At 43.4% G+C, this 19,248-nt stretch overlaps 1 long non-coding RNA gene across 1 annotated transcript; it reads right to left on the reverse strand.

Annotated features, from left to right (window-relative positions):
- Nucleotides 1-7,007: 7,007 nt before the first annotated feature.
- Nucleotides 7,008-8,299, reverse strand: LOC125543967. Its single transcript, XR_007299170.1, has 2 exons — nt 7,617-8,299; nt 7,008-7,486 (listed from the first exon to the last, which is right to left on the reverse strand). It is a non-coding gene; the product is annotated as an uncharacterized LOC125543967 (long non-coding RNA).
- Between the last annotated feature and the right edge of the window lie 10,949 nt (nt 8,300-19,248).

Consider the following 19,248-nt stretch of genomic DNA (forward strand, 5'->3'; position numbering starts at 1 on the left):
ACAACCATAGAAGGGAGGCTCATCGAGAGAGAGAATCCCCGACCGCATCAACTCACCAAGCATAAGAACACCTCTCCTCAAGAGGCTGTTCTTCCCTTGTAACTATTCATCCTCAGCCCAAGAGGCATTCCACCACACGACACTGGAGTAGGGTATTACACCACATTGGTGCCCGAACCAGTATAAACTCTTGTGTCTCTTGTTCTTTGGGTTCGTCGAGCTAGGCCGTGAGATGATAATGTGTGCGAGCTAGAGAGGGGGAGAGATCTTCGTGCGCACCCCAGTGTTCGAACCTCAAGGGTTTTGCCGGAACCCGAAATCCGACAGGTGTGTATAGCAAGGATGATTCTGGTAAACTAAAAAGCAAAGACTCAAATAATACAAGATGCTCCAAGCAAAACACATATCATGTGGTGAATAAAAATATAGCCTCAAGTAAAGTTACCAATAGATGAAGATGAAAGAGGGGATGCCTTCCAAGGCATCCCCAAACTTAGGATTTTGGTTTTCCTTGAATTTTACCTTGGGGTGCCTTGGGCATCCCCAAGCTTAGGCTCTTGCCACTCCTTATTCCAAAATCCATCAAATCTTTACCCAAAAACTTGAAAACTTCACAACACAAAACTTCAACAGAAAATCTCATGAGCTCCGTTAGTATGAGAAAATAAACCACCACTTTAAGGTACTGTAATGAACTAGTTAATTCTTTATTTATATTGGTGTTAAACCTACTGTATTCCAACTTCTCTATGGTTCATACCCCCCGATACTACTCATAGATTCATCAAAATAAGCAAACAACACACGAAAAAAGAATCTGTCAAAAACAGAACAGTTTGTAGCAATCTTTAACTTTCGAATACTTCTGTAACTCCAAAAATTCTGAAAAATTAGGACGGCCTCAGCCATTTGTATATTGATCTACTGCAAGTGGAGTAGGTATGTTATCACTCTCTGGTAAAAAATCAAAATTAATTTCATGAGCATAAAATTTTCTGTTTTTTCAGCAAGACCAAACAACTATCACCCAAGAAGATCCTAAAGGCTTTACTTGACACAAACAGTAATTAAAACATAAAAAACGCAATCATAACAGAATCTAGATGAATTATTTATTACTAAACAGGAGGAAAAAGCAAAGAACAAAAATAAAATTGGGTTGCCTCCCAACAAGCGCTATCGTTTAACGCCCCTAGCTAGGCATAAAAATAAGAATAGATCTAGGTATTGCCATCTTTGGTATGCAATCCATAAGTGGCTCTCGTAATAGATTCATAAGGCAATTTAATTTTCTTCCAAGGAAAGTGTTCCATGCCTTTCCTTAACATAAATTGGAATCTAATATTTCCTTTTTCATGTTAATAATTGCACCAATCGTTCTAAGGAAAGGTCTACCAAGAATAATAGGACATGCAGGATTGCAATCTATATCAAGAACAATGAAATTTATGAGCACATAATTACTATTTTCAACAATAGGAACATCATTAATCCTTCCCATAGGTTTCTTAATGGTGGAATCCGCAAGATGCAAATTTAAAGAACAATCATCAAATTCACGAAAACCTAGCACATCACACAAGGTTTTTGGAATTGTGGAAACACTAGCACCCAAATCACACAAAGCATAGCATTCATAATCTTTAATCTTAATCTTAATAGTAGGTTCCCACTCATCATAAAGTTTTCTACGGATAGAAACTTCTAGTTCAAGCTTTTCTTCATAGGATTGCATTAAAGCATCAACGATATGTTTAGTAAAAGCTTTATTTTGATTATAAGCATGAGGAGAATTTAACACGGATTGCAACAAGGAAATACAATCTATCAAAGAGCAAATATCATAATGAAATTCCTTGAAATCCAAAATAGTGGGTTCATTGCTATATAAAGCTTTGAGCTCTTCAATCCCACTTTTTATTCATTTTTGCATCAAGATCTAAAAACTCTGAATCATTGGGACGCCTTTTAACTAAAGTTGACTCATCTCGAGTCCCATATTTATAAAGATTCATATTGGAAAACAAAGATTTAATAGGAGTCACATCAATCACTTTTAGATCTTCATCATTATTATCATGAAAACTAGAAGAACATGCTTTCACAAAGCAATCTTTTTTAGCATGCATCCTAGTGGTTCTTTCTTTGCACTCATCAATGGAAATTCTCATGGCTTTGAGAGACTCATTGATGTCATGCTTAGGTGGAATAGATCTAAGTTTCAAAGAATCAACATCAAGAGAAATTCTATCCATGTTCCTAGCCAACTCATCAATCTTACGCAATTTTTCTTCAACCAAAGCATTGAAATTCTTTTGCAAACTCATAAATTCTTTAACACTAGTCTTGAAATTAGAGTGCATCTTATTAAAATTTCCATAAGAGTTGTTGTAGAAATTACCATAATTATTAGAGGAATTACTAGGAAACGGCCTAGAATTAAAGTTTCATCTATACGCGTTGTTACCAAAATTGTTCCTACCTACAAAATTCACATCCATAGATTCATTATTATTCTCAATTAAAGTGGACAAAGGCATGTCATTAGGATCAGAAGAAACACTTTTATTAGCAAACAATTTCATAAGGTCATCCATCTTTCCACTCAAAACATTAATCTCTTCAATCGCATGAACTCTTTTACTAGTGGATCTTTCGGTGTGCCATTGAGAATAATTAACCATAATATTGTCTAGGAGTTTAGTAGCTTCTCCTAAAGTGATTTCCATAAAAGTGCCTCCCGCGGCCGAATCTAAAAGATTTCTAGAAGCAAAATTCAGTCCGGCATAAAATTTTTGTATAATCATCCACAAATTCAAACCATGTTTAGGGCAATTACATATCATTAATTTCATCATCTCCCAAGCTTGTGCAACATGCTCATGATCAAGTTGCTTAAAATTCATAATATCATTCCTAAGAGAGATGATCTTAGCGGGAGGAAAATACTTAGAGATAAAATAATATTTACACTTATTCCATGAATCAATACTATTTTTAGGCAAAGAAGATAACCAAGTTTTAGCACGATCTCTAAGCGAAAACGGAAATAGCTTCAATTTAACAATATCATTATCCACATCTTTCTTCTTTTGCGTATCACACAAATCAACAAAGTTGTTTAGAGGGGTAGAGGCATCTTCACTAGGAAGGCCAGAAAATTGATCTTTCATAACAAGATTCAACAAAGCGGTATTAATTTCACAAGATTCAGCATCGGTAGTAGGAGCAATCGGAGTGCTAATAAAATCATTGTTGTTGGTATTGAAAAGTCACATAATTTAGTATTATCTTGAACCATCATGACAAACAGTCAATCCAACACACAAGCACACAAGAAGCAAGCGAAAAGAGACAAACGGAAGATGGGCGAAGAAAAGGCAAAGGTTTTCAAAAATCGTTTTAGAAGTGGGGGAGAGGAAAATGAGAGGCGAATGGAAAATAATGTAATGCGAGTGAGAAGAGTTTATGGTGGGTACTTGGTATGTCTTGACTTGGCGTAGATCTCCCCGGCAACGGCGCCAGAAGTCCTTCTTGCTACCTCTTGAGCATGCGTTCATTTTCCCTTGAAGTTGAAAGGGTGATGCAGCAAAGTAGCGTAAGTATTTCCCTAAGTTTTAAGAACCAAGGTATCAATCCAGTAGGAGGAAACGCACAAGTTCCCTAGTACCCGCACAAAAAATCAAGAACCTTGCAACCAACGCGATAAGGGGTTGTCAATCCCTTCACGGCCACTCGCGAAAGTGAGATCTAATAGAGATAGTAAAGTAAATATTTTTGGTATTTTTGTTTATAGATTGGAAAGTAAAGATTGCAAAATAGTAAACGAGATGCGATGTAAATAAAAGAGATGTAATATAATAGGAAAGAGACCCGGGGGCCATAGGTTTCACTAGTGGCTTCTCTCAAGATAGCATGTATTACGGTTGGTGAACAAACTACTACCGAGCAATTGATAGAAAAGCGCATAGTTATGAAGATATCTAAGGAAATGATCATGAATATAGGCATCACGTCCGTGTCAAGTAGATCGAAACGATTCTACTACTATTACTCCACACATCGACCGCTATCCAGCATGCATCTAGAGTATTAAGTTCATAAGAACGGAATTACGCATTAAGCAAGATGACATGATGTAGAGGGATAAACTCAAGCAATATGATATAAACCCCATATTTTTATCCTCGATGGCAACAATACAATACGTGCCTTGCTGCCCTACTGTCACTGGGAAAGTACACCGCAAGATTGAACCCAAAGCTAAGCACTTCTCCCATTGCAAGGAAGATCAATCTAGTAGGCCAAACTAAACCGATAATTCGAAGAGACTCACAAAGATATCAAATCATGCATATAAGAATTCAGAGAAGAACCAAATAATATTCATAGATAATCTTGTTCATAAATCGACAATTCATCGGGTCTCGACAAACACACCGCAAAAGAGTATTACATCGAATAGATCCCCAAGAACATCGAGGATAACTTTGTATTGAGAATCAAAGAGAGAGAGAGAGAGAGAGAACAAGCCATCTAGCTAATAACTATGGACCCGAAGGTCTGTGGTAAACTACTCATGCTTCATCGGAGAGGCAATGGTGTTGATGTAGAAGCCCTCCGTGATTGATCCCTCCTCCGGCAGATCGCCGGAAAAGGCCCCAAGATGGGATCTCACGGGTACAGAAGGTTGCGGTGGTGGAAAAGTGGTTTCGTGGCTCTCCCAGATGTTTCTAGGTTATAAGAGTATATATAGGCGAAAGAAGTACGTTGGTGGAGTTACGAGGTGCCCACGAGGGTGGGGGCGCGCCTACCCTCCTCGTGGCTTCCTCGTGGAGTTCTAGACTTCGACTCCAAGTCTTCTGGATTGCTTTCGGTCCAAGAAAGATCATCGTGAAGGTTTCATTCCGTTTAGACTCTGTTTGGTATTCCTTTTCTGCAAAACTCTAAAATAGGTAAAAAAACAGAAACTGACACTGGGCCTCCGTTTAGTAGGTTAGTCCCAAAAACAATATAAAAGAGCATATTAAAGCCCATTAAACATCCAAAACAGATAATATAATAGCATGGAACAATCCAAAATTATAGATACGTTGGAGACGTATCAGTACACATGCCACGAGATGCACATGCGGATCATTGACATGAGGAAGTGCCTTGTTACGGAGATCGAGAAGGCCGGATCGAGCCACAACCATAGCAAGCGTCACAAGAGGTAGATGCTGATCAGATGATCGTTTATCCTAGTTAATCATTCATGTAATATATAGTTTACTTTGGTGTGTGGAAATGTCATGTGTGTAATAGCCACCTATGTAATTATGCATGTAATAGTTTACTTTGGTGTGTGCAAATGCCATGGTTGTAGTAGCCACCTATATATACAGCCCGTCTATTCTGATAATATTATTAGAATAGTTATTCTGATAACACTTCCGCACTGCATGCTCAACGCGAGGGCACTGCACTTTCTTTAGCAAGAGCACTGCATTAGAGAGACTAGTGAACTTCGTGTCGGAAAAAACTGCGCATAGTGTTTTTTTGTACTGTTTTCGCTCTAATTTTTTAACTGATTATCGGAACGAGGCGTGTAATATATCGTTGGAAAGCTACGGATTATGCGAAACTTCGCCATGTTGAACACTTTTCGAGATTCTCCGCGGTTTAAGAGCAGTTTCAAAAACGGTGCGGCCCACAAAGAGTGGCAGCGAGCGTTTTTTTGTTTTTTTCTTTCTAAACCGCTCGTCGGAATGAGGCAAATGATACACCGTTGGATAGATATCTTCGAGGCGCATCTTTTTTATAACTATTGTTTTCTCTAATTCGTTATGGTTTAAGAGAAGTTTCAAATTTACTAAATCGCGGAATTCTGTTTTTCAAAAAAAATCAAATTTTTGGTATTGTTTTCGCTCCAGTTTTTTAACCGTTTGTCGAAACAAGGCGTGTAATCTACCGCTGAAAAGCTATGGATGAGGCGCAACTTTCATATGTTGAAATACTTTTGAGACTCCTTATGGTTTTAAGTTAATTTTGAAAATCGTGCGGCGGACGACGAGTGGCAGCGGCCGTTTTTCGTGAAATTTTTACAAACCGCTGATCGGAATGATTCAAACGATACGCCGTTGGAAAGATATCGATGAGGCACAACTTTTTCATGTAGAACACTCTCTGTAATTATTTACGGTTTAAGAGGTTTATCAAATTTACCGAAATGCGGACACTCTGTTTTTCTCGACACCCAAATCGATGTTGGTACTTCATCCGACTGAAAACCGCACTGCGTCGGACAAAAAACCGCACTGCATCAGACAGGTAGGAGAACTACATGTTTTTTTATTCAAACATAATTTTTTTAAGGACGAGAAAGTAGAGTGCACTTCACATCGGGTGTAAATGAACCACAACACTATCAAGAAGTGAACCAAATTACTTTTTTTGCTTCCTTAACAATTTTTTTGCACTTACGGGATAGACAACATCACATGTCCAATAGCACTGCTTTAGAATGAAAACCGCACTACATCGGACGGGCAAGCGAGCTGCATAATTTCTATTTTTTGGGACGTAAATTATTGAAGACGAGGAAGAAAACCACACTGCTTTTAGACTGAAAACCGCACTGCATCAGACAGGCAAGCGGGCTTCATAATTTCTTTCGTCATTTTTCTAACATTTTTTATGAAACACAAAACACCTTGTGGGATGATTGAGTGCACATCAAAGTTAAAGTGAACAGCAACACAAATCGAAGTGGGCTACGTGGCTTTTTTGTCATTTTCAAACTACTTTTTTATAAATACGTTCGAAGTGAATTACCGAGGCAAGTGTACTGATTTTTTTCCAAAACACCTTTTTGAATTTTGCATGGTTGAGATTGGTGAACTGCGCAATTAGTGAGCATGAGCAGAAGTGACCCTCGGAGCCAATCAAAGTAAACCGTGGTTTTTTGACATTATTTTCCTCGTGTGTTCTGCACTGCAGGAGATGAAAGTAGCAAACCACGCCAATTGAAGTAGTGAACTTCATACTTTTTCTTGACACTTTTTTACAAACAAGGGTACATAATGAACTTCTGTTCATGTTCAACAAGCAAACAAAAAAACACGATTTTAGAAACAAAATAAAGTATGGTAAATTTCCAAGAGCTCCCGACGGAGCACAGGTTCACTGCATAGGAGGTTGGGGGCGCACATGATCCCGCATCCGGCTGGAGGTTGCACGTCTGTCGCCGACGAACTGCAACCGCACGCAAAAATGCCCAAGGCTGCAAGCGCTTGAGGACTAAACTGCACCACGGGAACCTCCGAGCTACACTGTCACGGTCGCCAAACTACAAGCACAAAAATAGGAAGGAAGGGGAGGAAGTGGGGAGCAGGCGGTTTCTCATCTGCATCAGGTGAATGAAACTAAAAAAATGGAAAGAGAAACAACTGGTTGATGAACTTCATGTCCACGGCCACCGGATCGCAGTGGACGCACAGGAGAGCTGCATAACCATCAACCGTGAACCATGTTTAGAGCATAAACATATGAATTTTGCAACAAAAATTAACAAAAAAACTCATTGGCTGGGCCGAAGAGGAAGCCTCATGCCACCGGACAGCTAGCACGCTCACCGTTGGACTGAAAATCCAGTCGCACCGCACTGACGCCCCAAGAGAACTGCAGTGTTGTTCCCAAATCTGAAAAGAAAAAAATCAAAGGGGAGGAGAGGACGGTCAAGGCCAGTGGATGCGGCGGGAAGACGGCCCTCGGCGGACGGGCGGCCATGGTCGAAGGCGGAGGGGCGGGGTGGATACAGTGGTGGCCGGGTTGGGGCCGAAGTTGTTGCGGTAGGGAGGGTGCGGCAGCACGCTGCAGTGGCCAGGGATGGAAGGGAGGTGGTGGAGGAACGAGAAGGGAGACTCGTCGGCAGGAGGACGGGGAGGGGAGACTCGCTGGGAGGAGGATGGGAAGGGGAGAGTCGCCGGCAGGAGGACGGGGACGGAGAGGGCGACGCGCGGATCCGACGTGGGGAAACTGCGGGAGAACGTCGACGGGGCCGATCTGGTGCGTAATAGGAGGAGGGAGGGCGTAGAAGGTGGTGCGGGGAGGGGGAGGTGCAGGGGGCGCACGAGGAGGCGGCGCAGGTCCGGTAGGTGGCCGGTGGCCGAGGGCCGCACCATAGGAGGTGGAGTTGGTCGTGGTGGTTGGGAAGAAGAAGGAGGTGGATCAGGGTAGGTGGGGCACGCAAGGCGAAGTGGTGGGGTGGAGTGGCTTCCTTTGTTTGTTTTTCCGGTTCGGTTCGGTTTTGGTTGGGGGTTTGGACTTCCGTGTCTCGCAGTCAGTGTTATCAGAATCAGACTAGGTATTATTAGAATAAGGTCTTAAGGATGTTATTAGAATAGATCCACCCTATATATATATATATTGTTGTTCTGTATCCAATCCCATCGCACTACACACACGTCTTATTAGCAGTAATCGACTGTATTATTATCGGTCTTCACACAAATTTCTGATTACAGACCTGTTTGCTACGTATGACATACATCTTATTATATTGAACCATTTCTGCTCTCTTGTCTCAATGCAAATAGTTCATCCGGGTGAACCGTATGTCGTATATTGCACGCACCTTGATCTGGCTGACCGTTTCTTTTGTGTTGCCTAATCACAAACAATTCATCCGAGTGAACCGTATGCTCTATATCGCACACACCTTCATCTGGCTGCCCGTTTCTTATGTTCCTCCTCATCTCAAACAGTTAATTGAACCAAACCATATGCCCTGCATCGCACACGTGATAGAGGCAAAGGTGTCCCGATGTTTCGATGAGATGGTGATATATGGCAGCGGCGACGTGACAACGTGTGAACAGAACTCGAAACTCTAAAGGACTAGACGCTAAGACCAGCAACTTGACACGACGATGCAACCGCAAATTCAACAAAGCAAATACAGAAAAGATTATGCAAAGGTTCAGATTGGTTCGGATAGGATGAACTAACCCTATTTTTTTTGCTTTTTCGTGGACTATAGGTACGAAGAACAGACTCGATCTAAATTATGAAAAACTGTAAAATCTCACCGAGCAACCTAGAAATCTGATACCACTTGATAGGGGCAAAGGTGTTCCATCTTTCGATGAGATGGTGGCTATCATTTTGGAGGAAGTCGACTTTGAGATCCGACTACGAACGTGCGACGACGTCGCGCCTTAGCAATCGCTAAACCAACTCCGAGAGGTTATTGACCACGCCGGAGCACGATCAACCTGACCACGAAGGTCTATTTCCTGCAGGCAAACGAAGAACAAGTAAGAAACTGAGATTGCAATCTGGATATTGCGAATATAAGATGAAAGCTTTATTGATCAAGGTGGGGTTCTGTGACGTCTTGGTCTGGTCGTTGGACACAAACGAAGTACGAGAAGTTGCAGCTATGGCGAACTTTTAATCTAAACAAAACCCAAAGTCTAAACGACGCCCTAAGGGCTGTATATATGGAGGAAGAGGGGGGAATTTCGTGGCCCTTGAGGGTGGGGTCCGAAACCAACCCTAACTCTTGTTTCCCCACACATACGGACTCTAAAAATAGCCTATACTTAAGTATTTCGAAATTACATGGGCCTGGCCCATTAATAATGTGACGCAGCACCTAGAATAGCCTATGGACGAATATTATGAAGTGGCATCTTGTATATTTCGTCCATGGCTTCATGCACTCCTTATGGCGGCTTCAAAGTCCTGAAATCATCACTTGTAACTTCGTTCTTGATCCCCTTGCGCATGCCATCAACTCCATGCGTGTTCTTGCTCTAATGTTCATCCTTCTCCAAGCTAGGCCCTTCATTTGTAAGCAAAACAAATGTATCCAATTTAGGCAGCATCATAATCTCATGAACATTAGAATCATTACCAAGAAACGAAAGTACCTGGTAATTTAATTGGCGTGCGCGAGCTCTAGTAATTGGTCCAGTATATGTAACAGTAGGGGCTGTGGGTGTAACAATGGTATTGATGTCCTCATCATCCTCCCCTTCTTGAAATGAAGTCGTCCTCGACAGAAGCTCATCTTCCTCACCAAAATAAGGCTTCAAATCTGCAATGTTAAAAGTGGGACTAACCCCAAAATCTGCAGGTAGCTCAAGTTTATATGCATTATCATTTATTTTCTCTAAAACCTTAAAAGGACCATCAGCACGTGGCATTAGCTTTGATTTGCGCAGATCAGGAAATCTATCTTTACGCAAATGTAACCAAACAAGATCTCCAGGTGCAAACACAACATGTTTTCTACCCTTATCTCCAGCAAGTTTATATTTAGCATTCATATGCTCAATGTTTTCCTTAGTTAACTCATGCATTTTTAAAATCAATTCAGAACGTTATTTAGCATCAAAATTAACCTTCTCCGAAGATGAAAGAGGCAACAAATCAATAGGTGCACGAGGTAGGAAACCATACACAATTTCAAAAGGGCACATCTTAGTAGTAGAATGCAATGAACGATTATAAGCAAATTCAATATGAGGCAAGCATTCTTCCCACATTTTCTTGTTATTCTTCAAAACAGCCCTAAGCATAGTAGACAATGTTCTATTGACTACTTCAGTTTGTCCATCAGTTTGGGGGTGACAAGTAGTACTAAAAAGCAGCTTAGTCCCCAACTTAGCCCATAAACATCTCCAAAAGTGGCTAAGAAATTTAGTATCACGATCTGAAACAATAGTATTTGGCACACCATGTAAGCGAATAATTTCACGAAAGAACAAATCAGCAACATTAACAGCATCATCGCTTTTATGACATGGTATAAAGTGTGCCATTTTCGAGAACCTATCCACGACAACAAATATGCTATCCCTCCCCTTCTTTGTTCTAGGTAAACCTAAAACAAAGTCCATAGATATATCCTCCCAAGGAACACTAGGTACAGGCAAAGGCATATATAAACCATGAGGATTGAGTCGTGACTTAGCTCTTTGACATGTAGTGCAGCGAGCAACAAAACGCTCAACATCCCGTCTCATCTTTGGCCAAAAGAAATGTGTAGCAAGTATATCCTCCGTCTTCTTGACGCCAAAGTGTGCCATTAATCCTCCTCCATGCGCCTCCTGCTACAACAAAAGACGAACGGAGCTAGCTGGAATGCATAGCTTGTTAGCACGAAACACAAATCCATCGTTAAGAACGAACTTGTTCCAAGTTCTCCCTTCCTTACAATTCTGCAATACATCTTTAAATTCATCATCATGAACATATTGATCTTTGATGGTATCCAAACCAAATATTTTAAAGTCAAGTTGTGAAAGCATAGTATAACGACGAGACAAGGCATCAGCAATAACATTTTCTTTACCCTTCTTGTGTTTAATGACATAAGGGAAAGTCTCAATGAATTCAACCCATTTAGCATGTCTACGGTTCAGTTTTGCTTGACTTTTAATGTGTTTCAAAGATTCATGATCAGAATGTATAACAAATTCCTTGGGCCATAAATAATGTTGCCATGTTTCTAAGGTCCGAACAAGAGCATATAATTCTTTATCATAAGTAGAATAGTTCAGACTAGGCCCACTCAATTTTTCAGAAAAGTATGCAACAGGTTTTCCATCTTGTAATAACACACCTCCTAATCCAATTCCACTAGCATCACATTCAAGCTCAAAAGTCTTATTGAAATTAGGAAGTTGGAGTAAAGGAGCATGTGTCAACTTATCTTTCAATACCGTGAAGGCTTCTTCCTGTGCGGTACCCCAAACAAAAGGCACATCCTTCTTTGTAAGCTCGTTGAGAGGTGCAGCAATGGTGCTGAAATCTCTCACAAAACGCCTATAGAAACCAGCGAGGCCAAGGAAACTCCTCACTTGTGTGACCGTTTTGGGGTGCGGCCAACTCTCAATAGCTTCAATATTGGCTTTATCAACTTCAATTCCCTGTGGAGTAACAACATAGCCAAGAAAAGATACTCGGTCGGTGCAAAAGGTGCACTTTCCAAGGTTACCAAACAAACGTGCATCACGTAGAGCATTAAAAACAACACGTAAATGTTCCAAATGTTCCTCCAAAGATTTGCTATAAATCAATATGTCATCAAAGTAAACTACCACAAATCGTCCAATGAAAGCACGTAAAACTTCGTTCATTAACCTCATGAAAGTACTAGGTGCATTAGTTAACCCAAAAGGCATGACTAACCACTCATATAATCCAAATTTAGTTTTAAATGCTGTTTTCCATTCATCTCCCAATTTCATCAATTCATCAAGCATATCATCTAACTAGAATATTATAGAGCCTCATGAAAGTACTAGGTTTTAAATGTTGTTTTCCATCCAACTAGAATATTATAGAGCCACTCAATTCATCAAGCATATCATCTAGCCTAGGAATAGGATGACGATAACGAATAGTAATATTATTAATGCCTCTACAATCAACGCACATACGCGACGTACCATCCTTTTTCGGCACTAAAATGATAGGAACAGCACAAGGACTAAGGGATTCGCGTATATAACCTTTGTCGAGCAGTTCTTGTACTTGACGCATAATCTGCTTCGTCTCCTCTGGATTTGTACGGTATGGTGCACGGTTGGGTAATGATGCACCGGGAATTAAGTCAATTTGATGCTCAATCCCTCGAATAGGTGGTAATCCCGGTGGCACGCCTTGTGGAAAGACGTCAGCGAACTCCTGCAAAATGTTAGTGACAGTAGGAGGCAAAGAGGAAGGCACGTCCTCGAATGAAAATAATGCCTCTTTGCACACAAACGCATAGCAAACAGATTTGCTAAAATCTAGATCATCAATATCAGATTTGGTGGCAAGTAAACATGCACTTTTCAATTTAATTTCAGAAGCAACACTAGATTGTTTATTATTATTAGGCTGCATTTGTTGCTCAAATTATTTTGCCACAATCTGATTTTCACTCTTATTTTTCTCCTGTTTTGCTTTATTAGCTCTATTAATATCATCTTTCAAAATGGAATCAGGAGTCATAGGAAGCAAAGTAATAGAGTATACTGATTGTTTCTACCATGGTGAATAGAATTTTTATCAAATTGCCATGGTCTACCAAGTAATAAGGAACATGCTTGCATAGGTACCACATCACAATCAACATAATCAACATATGTAGAGATACTAAAATGCACACGAACAGTACGTGTTACCTTAACCTTGCCGCTGTTGTTGAACCATTGGATGTAGTAAGGATGTGGATGTGGTCTTGTGGTGAGAGATAGCTTCTCCACCATCTCCATGCTAGCCAAGTTGTTGCAACTCCCTCCATCTATGATCACGCGAACAGAACGTTCCTTCACAACTCCCTTTGTATGGAACAAATTATGCCTCTGATTTTGCTCAGCTTGTGTAACCTGCACACTCAAAACACGTTGAGCAACTAAACATTCATACCTGTCAGCATCTTCAGGAGCCATGTATTGCGTCTCATGATCAGAATCGTCTCCACCGTGTTCGTCACGTGTAACAAGAGCCAAAGTCTCCTCATCATAGTCACTAGCGGACTCATACCCACCATCCTCAGTAACAATCATCACACGCTTAGATGGGCATTCTCTCGCATAATGACCTCCACCCTTGCAACATCGACAAATAATATCATGTGTTTGCCCTGTTGATGCCATGGATGAAGAAGAGCTCTTTGCATGCCCAGAAGGTGTGCTCTTGGCAGATAGTGGTGATTGTGCCTGCTTTATTGTATCACGGTTGGAGGTGGCAGCCGACAGAGGCGCCGGTGTAGCAGAACGTGTGGAAGTAGATGATGCATGTGGTGTCCATGATGAAGGTCGACCTGCAGAAAAGTTAGTCCGCGCCAATGCCTGTCGATCCTGCACTTCACGTTCAGCTTTACAAGCAAGATGGAATAAAGAGTGATATTAGTATACTCCTTATACTCTAGAATCGTCTGAATCTCTCTATTTAATCCACCCATAAAACGTGCAAGCATAGCTTCATTCTCCTCAACAATACCACATCTAATCATGCCAGTTTGTAATTCCTGATAGTATTCTTCTACAGAATTTTTTCCCTGTCTTAAGCGCTGCAATTTTTGAAGTAATTCATGTTGATAATATGGTGGAACCCAACGAGTACGCATAGAAGTTTTCAAAGCAGCCCAAGTAGTAGGAATAGGATATAATCTACAATGCTCAGACCACCAAACACCTGCAAAACTAGTGAATGCACAAACAGCAGCAGGAACACGTCTCTCCTCGGGATATTGTAAACATGTCAATCGTTGTTCAGTTTCTAACTCCCAAGTAAGATATATATCAGGAACATATCTACCCTCAAATGGTGGAATTTTCAATTTTAGTTTAGGGAGATGGTCATGATCTCGTACCTGAGGGTGAGCCCTACCATTGCCATTATTTGCATGTGGGCGACCTGGTGGTTGCTGTGCTGGTGGTGGCACGTAGTTCTGATTTTGATCAAGCTCATCCTCGTAATCGCCAGCAAAATCATCCTCCTCCGCATCAGCAGCAGGAGCCACAGAAGTAGCAACAGCAGCACCAACAGTTTGGCCAGGTGCAAGAGGGAGATGGCTCGCTCGGCGGAGGGCTGTTTCACGATGTGTAGGTAGTCGTCGTTGTTGTTGTTGTTGTAGAGGTGCGTTAGGAGCAGCCGGTGGTGGTGGTGGAAGACGCGCGAGCAATTCATTAAACCTGTTATCGAGCTTTGTTTCGAACGTCTTCTCCATGTCATCTATCTTCTCCATGGCCTCTTCAAATCTGTTTAGCACATCTTGCACCTGTCCACTCATCATTTGCTGAAACTTATCATGAAGCTCCTTGTTCGTCAAGTTCTCCCAGTCAGTCTCGTCGGCTTGTGATCCTGGCATGGTTAGCTGTGACGCCCGGATAATTAGGCTACAGTAACCCCTCATTAATGATGCCACGTCACCTCTGTCACTGTATTTAATCTCGGGTTAGTTAAAAAAACTGATTCAAAATTCAAATTCAAAATCAAGTCAAACAATTAAAAGTTTTCGGATATTGAAACTAAAATGTTCGAAGTGAACCAAATAATGCATAGGTAATTGTGGTGGATAATTCACACTTTTATAAAATATTTAAGTACTCTAAGATGAACAAAACAGTAGCAAAAACAAATAAAAAGAAAAGAAAACTAGAAAACAAAACAAAAGAGACAGTAGAATCACCCCTCTCCCCCCTGGGCCCCTGGCCCAACTGGGCCAACCCGTCCAGTCGGCCGGCCCACCCTCGCTGCCCACTGGCCTATTAGGCCACTCCAACACGAAACCCTAGCCACTAACCCCACCACTCCCCCCGATCCCCCCCACTCTCTCCTCGCGCCCCCTTCTCTCGGATCCAATCTAGATCGGGGACGAAACCCTCACTCCCCTCGCTCCTCGCCCCCCTCTGCCCGATCTGGACCGGGCACGGCGCCCCGTCCCCGTCTCCCTGTCATGTCGACGCTGCCCCACCGACTTCACCGACGTCGCCACGCCCCGCCCCGCGTCGGATGCCACCGTCCACTCCGAAACCGGACCGAACCACGACCTCGCCCTCGTCACCGAACCTCGTCGCCTGAAGCTCGATGCGCTGCCGCCTGGACCTCGCCGGCCTCCCCGCCCGGACCGCACGCCTTCCTCGTCCTCCTCCCCGTCGGACCACCTCGAGCCTCGCCGCCCGATCCCTGCTCCGAACGTGAGCACCTTCTCTTCCACCTCTCTCTCTCTCCCGTAGCCGGATCGGCCATGCTCGCGCTCTCCCGCTCGCACCCGGCCCTCCCCCTTGCCGCTCCTTGCTGCTGCTGCTTGCGGCCTTGTCCAGGGCGCGCCCTGTGCGGCCCTGTCCACTGCCGCATAGCCCCGCGCTCGTCGGAGCTCCGCCTGTTGCCTTCCTTCGCCGCAGCCACCACGCTCGCTGGCCCCGCCGCTCACCGTGCCGCCCCCCCTTGGTGTTGTTGCTCAAGCAGTGGCCGCGGCCACAGCCGCCGCCGGCACCGGACCCCGGTAGCTCGCGGCTGCGCCATTTGGGCAGCGCCCAACGCCCGGCGCCCGGCATGCCTCGCCACCGCGCCTGAGGTGTGTGGTCGGGCGCCCACACGCCCCTTGCCCGTTAACCGCCCGCCCCGTTAAGCCCCAAGTGCCAATGACAAAGGGGGCCCAACCCACAGAACGTTTTAAAAGAAAATGAAAAATAAAATAAAAATGAATTAATAAAATTAATAATTAATTAAATTAATTAATTAGTGAATTAATTAAGTTAATTAATCATGTTTAATTAATCTAATTAACTAGTTAGTTTAATTTAATAGTAATTAGTTTAACTAAAACCTAATTAACCTAAACAGAGTATGACAGGTGGGTCCCACTGGACCCACACGTCAGTTTGACCAGTCAACACCTCTGTTGACTGCTGACGTCATGCTGACGTCAGCGTGCACTATTCTGGATAATGTTGGATTAAAAATAATTAATTAAATTCTAGAAATTAATAAAATCTTTAAAAAATCATATCTTTTAACCCATAACTCGGATTAAATTATTTTCAACATGAAAGTTGCTCAGAACGACGAGACGAATCCGGATACGCAGCCCGTTCGTCCGCCACGCATCCCTAGCATAGCAAACACGCAACTTTCCCCCTCCGGTTCATCTGTCCAAAAACGCGAAACACCGGGAATACTTTCTCGGATGTTTCCCTCCTTCACCGGTACCGCCTCGTACCGCGTTAGTGGCACACCTAGCATCACGCCTTGTCATGTCATGCATTTGTTTGCAATATATTTATTGTTTCTTCCCCCTCTTCTCTCGCTAGACACCGAGACCGACGCCACTGCTACCCAGTACGACTACAGTGTTGCCGACCCCTCTCTCTTGCCAGAGCAACCAGGCAAGCCCCCCCCTTGATCACCAGATATCGCCTATTCTTCTCTATACTGCTTGCATTAGAGTAGTGTAGCATGTTACTGCTTTCAGTTAATCCTATACTGCTGCATAGCCTGTCCTTGCTACTACTGTTGTTACCTTTACCTGCTATCCTACTGCTTAGTATAGGATGCTAGTGTTCCATCAGTGGCCCTACACTCTTGTCCGTCTGCCATGCTATACTACTGGGCCGTGATCACTTCGGAAGGTGATCACGGGCATATACTATATACTTTACACTGTTACATTACCTGTGATACTGTTCGGAGATGGGGGCTGAAGGGGCAGGTGGCTCCATCCCGGTAGAGGTGGGCCTGGGTTCCCGAAGGCCCCCGACTGTTACTTTGTGGCGGAGCGACAGGGCAGGTTGAGGCCACCTAGGAGAGAGGTGGTCCTGGCCCTGGTCGGCGTTCGCGGATACTTAACACGCTAAACGAGATCTGGGTATTTGATCTGAGTCTGGCCATCTGGCTTATACGCACTAACCATCTACGCGGGAGTAGTTATGGGTATCCCGGCGTCGTGGTATCAGCCGAAGCCTTCGTGACGTCAGCGACTGAGCGGCGCGCGCCGGATTGGACTGGAACGCCTGCTAGGCTAGGTCTGCTTCCGGCCGCGTTCGCAACGTGCAGGTGTGCAAAGGGCGATGGGCCCAGACCCCTGCGCCATAGGATTTAGACCGGCGTGCTGAACTCTCTGTTGTGCGTAGGTAGGGCTGCGACGTGTTGATCTTCCGAGGCCGGGCATGACCCAGGAAAGTGTGTCCGGCCAAATGGGATCGAGCGTGTTGGGGAATGTGGTGCACCCCTGCAGGGAAGTTAATCTATTCGAATAGCCATGATCTTCGGTAACAGGACGACTTGGAGTTGTACCTTGACCTTATGACAACTAGAACCGGATACTTAATAAAACACACCCTTCCAAGTGCCAGATACAACCGGTGATCGCTCTCTCACAGGGCGGCGAGGGGAGGATCATCGGTTAGGTTTATGCTATACGATGCTACTCGGAGGACTTCAGTCTACTCTCTTCTACATGCTGCAAGATGGAGGCTGCCAGAAGCATAGTCTTCGACAGGATTAGCTATCCCCCTCTTATTCTGGCATTCTGCAGTTCAGTCCACCGAAATGGCCTTTACACATATACCCATGCATATGTAGTGTAGCTCCTTGCTTGCGAGTACTTTGGATGAGTACTCACGGTTGCTTCTCCTTCTTTTCCCTCTATCCCTTCTACCTGGTTGTCGCAACCAGATGTTGGAGCCCAGGATCCAGACGCAACCGTCGATGACGACTCCTACTACACCGGAGGTGCCTACTACTACGTGCTACCCGCTGACGACGACCAGGAGTAGTTAGGAGGATCCCAGGCAGGAGGCCTGCGCCTCTTTCGGTCTGTATCCCAGTTGTGCTAGCCTTCTTAAGGCAAACTTGTTTAACTTATGTCTGTACTCAGATATTGTTGCTTTCGCTGACTCATCTATGATCGAGCTCTTGTATTCGAGCCCTCGAGGCCCCTGGCTTGTAATATGATGCTTGTATGAATTATTTTATTTGTAGAGTTGTGTTGTGATATCTTCCCGTGAGTCCCTGATCTTGATCGTACACGTTTGCGTGTATGATTAGTGTACGATTGAATCGGGGGCGTTTCATTAGCAGCAATAGAAACACACAAGAATATGATCCTACAGACTACTAACAAGTGGTGGTGGTGGCGGGTGTCACAAATCCGTCAAGCAAATCTCAAATTCTTACCTGTTCTTACCCAGCAGCAGGCGGTGATCGGCAACCGTTGTAGTCAAAACTCTCAAAAGCTTGGATAGAGCAATTGCCAGGGAGAGTCAAACGCACGACGTAGATGTGTGTGGAGCTGGGAAGGCTTATAGTATGGTAGCAAAAAGGGTCAGCAATAATCAATTCAGAGATGCAAAGTTGAACAAACGCTCAACGACGGTACTGTGCTGGTCCTAGGCTAGACCGTGCTAGAGACGCGATCCTAGAACACTAACAAAATCACGGCGCTGCACGTAAATAAGGGAAAAGCACACTCTGGAACTCTTTTTTTTGCTCTTTTTTTTGCTCTCTTTTTTTTGCGCTCCTTTTTTGTGCTCCTCTTTTTTTTGTGAAAAATCACTATAATGGCGAGTGTCTCAAAACTCTTCCCTCGTCAAACTGATAGGATGGCACGAAAAAATTTTCTCACTTTTTTCGGAAATCAGGGCAGCGACGACGAAAAAGTGTGACAAAAAAAACACTATGATGGCACGTGGCTCAAAAGACTCAGAAAAGCCTAAAAATAGGATAGGGAAAAAATATTTTTGTCCGTGAAAATTTTGGCCT

The sequence above is a fragment of the Triticum urartu genome, chromosome 3 (genome assembly GCF_003073215.2).
Source record: "Triticum urartu cultivar G1812 chromosome 3, Tu2.1, whole genome shotgun sequence".
Lineage (NCBI taxonomy): Eukaryota > Viridiplantae > Streptophyta > Magnoliopsida > Poales > Poaceae > Triticum > Triticum urartu.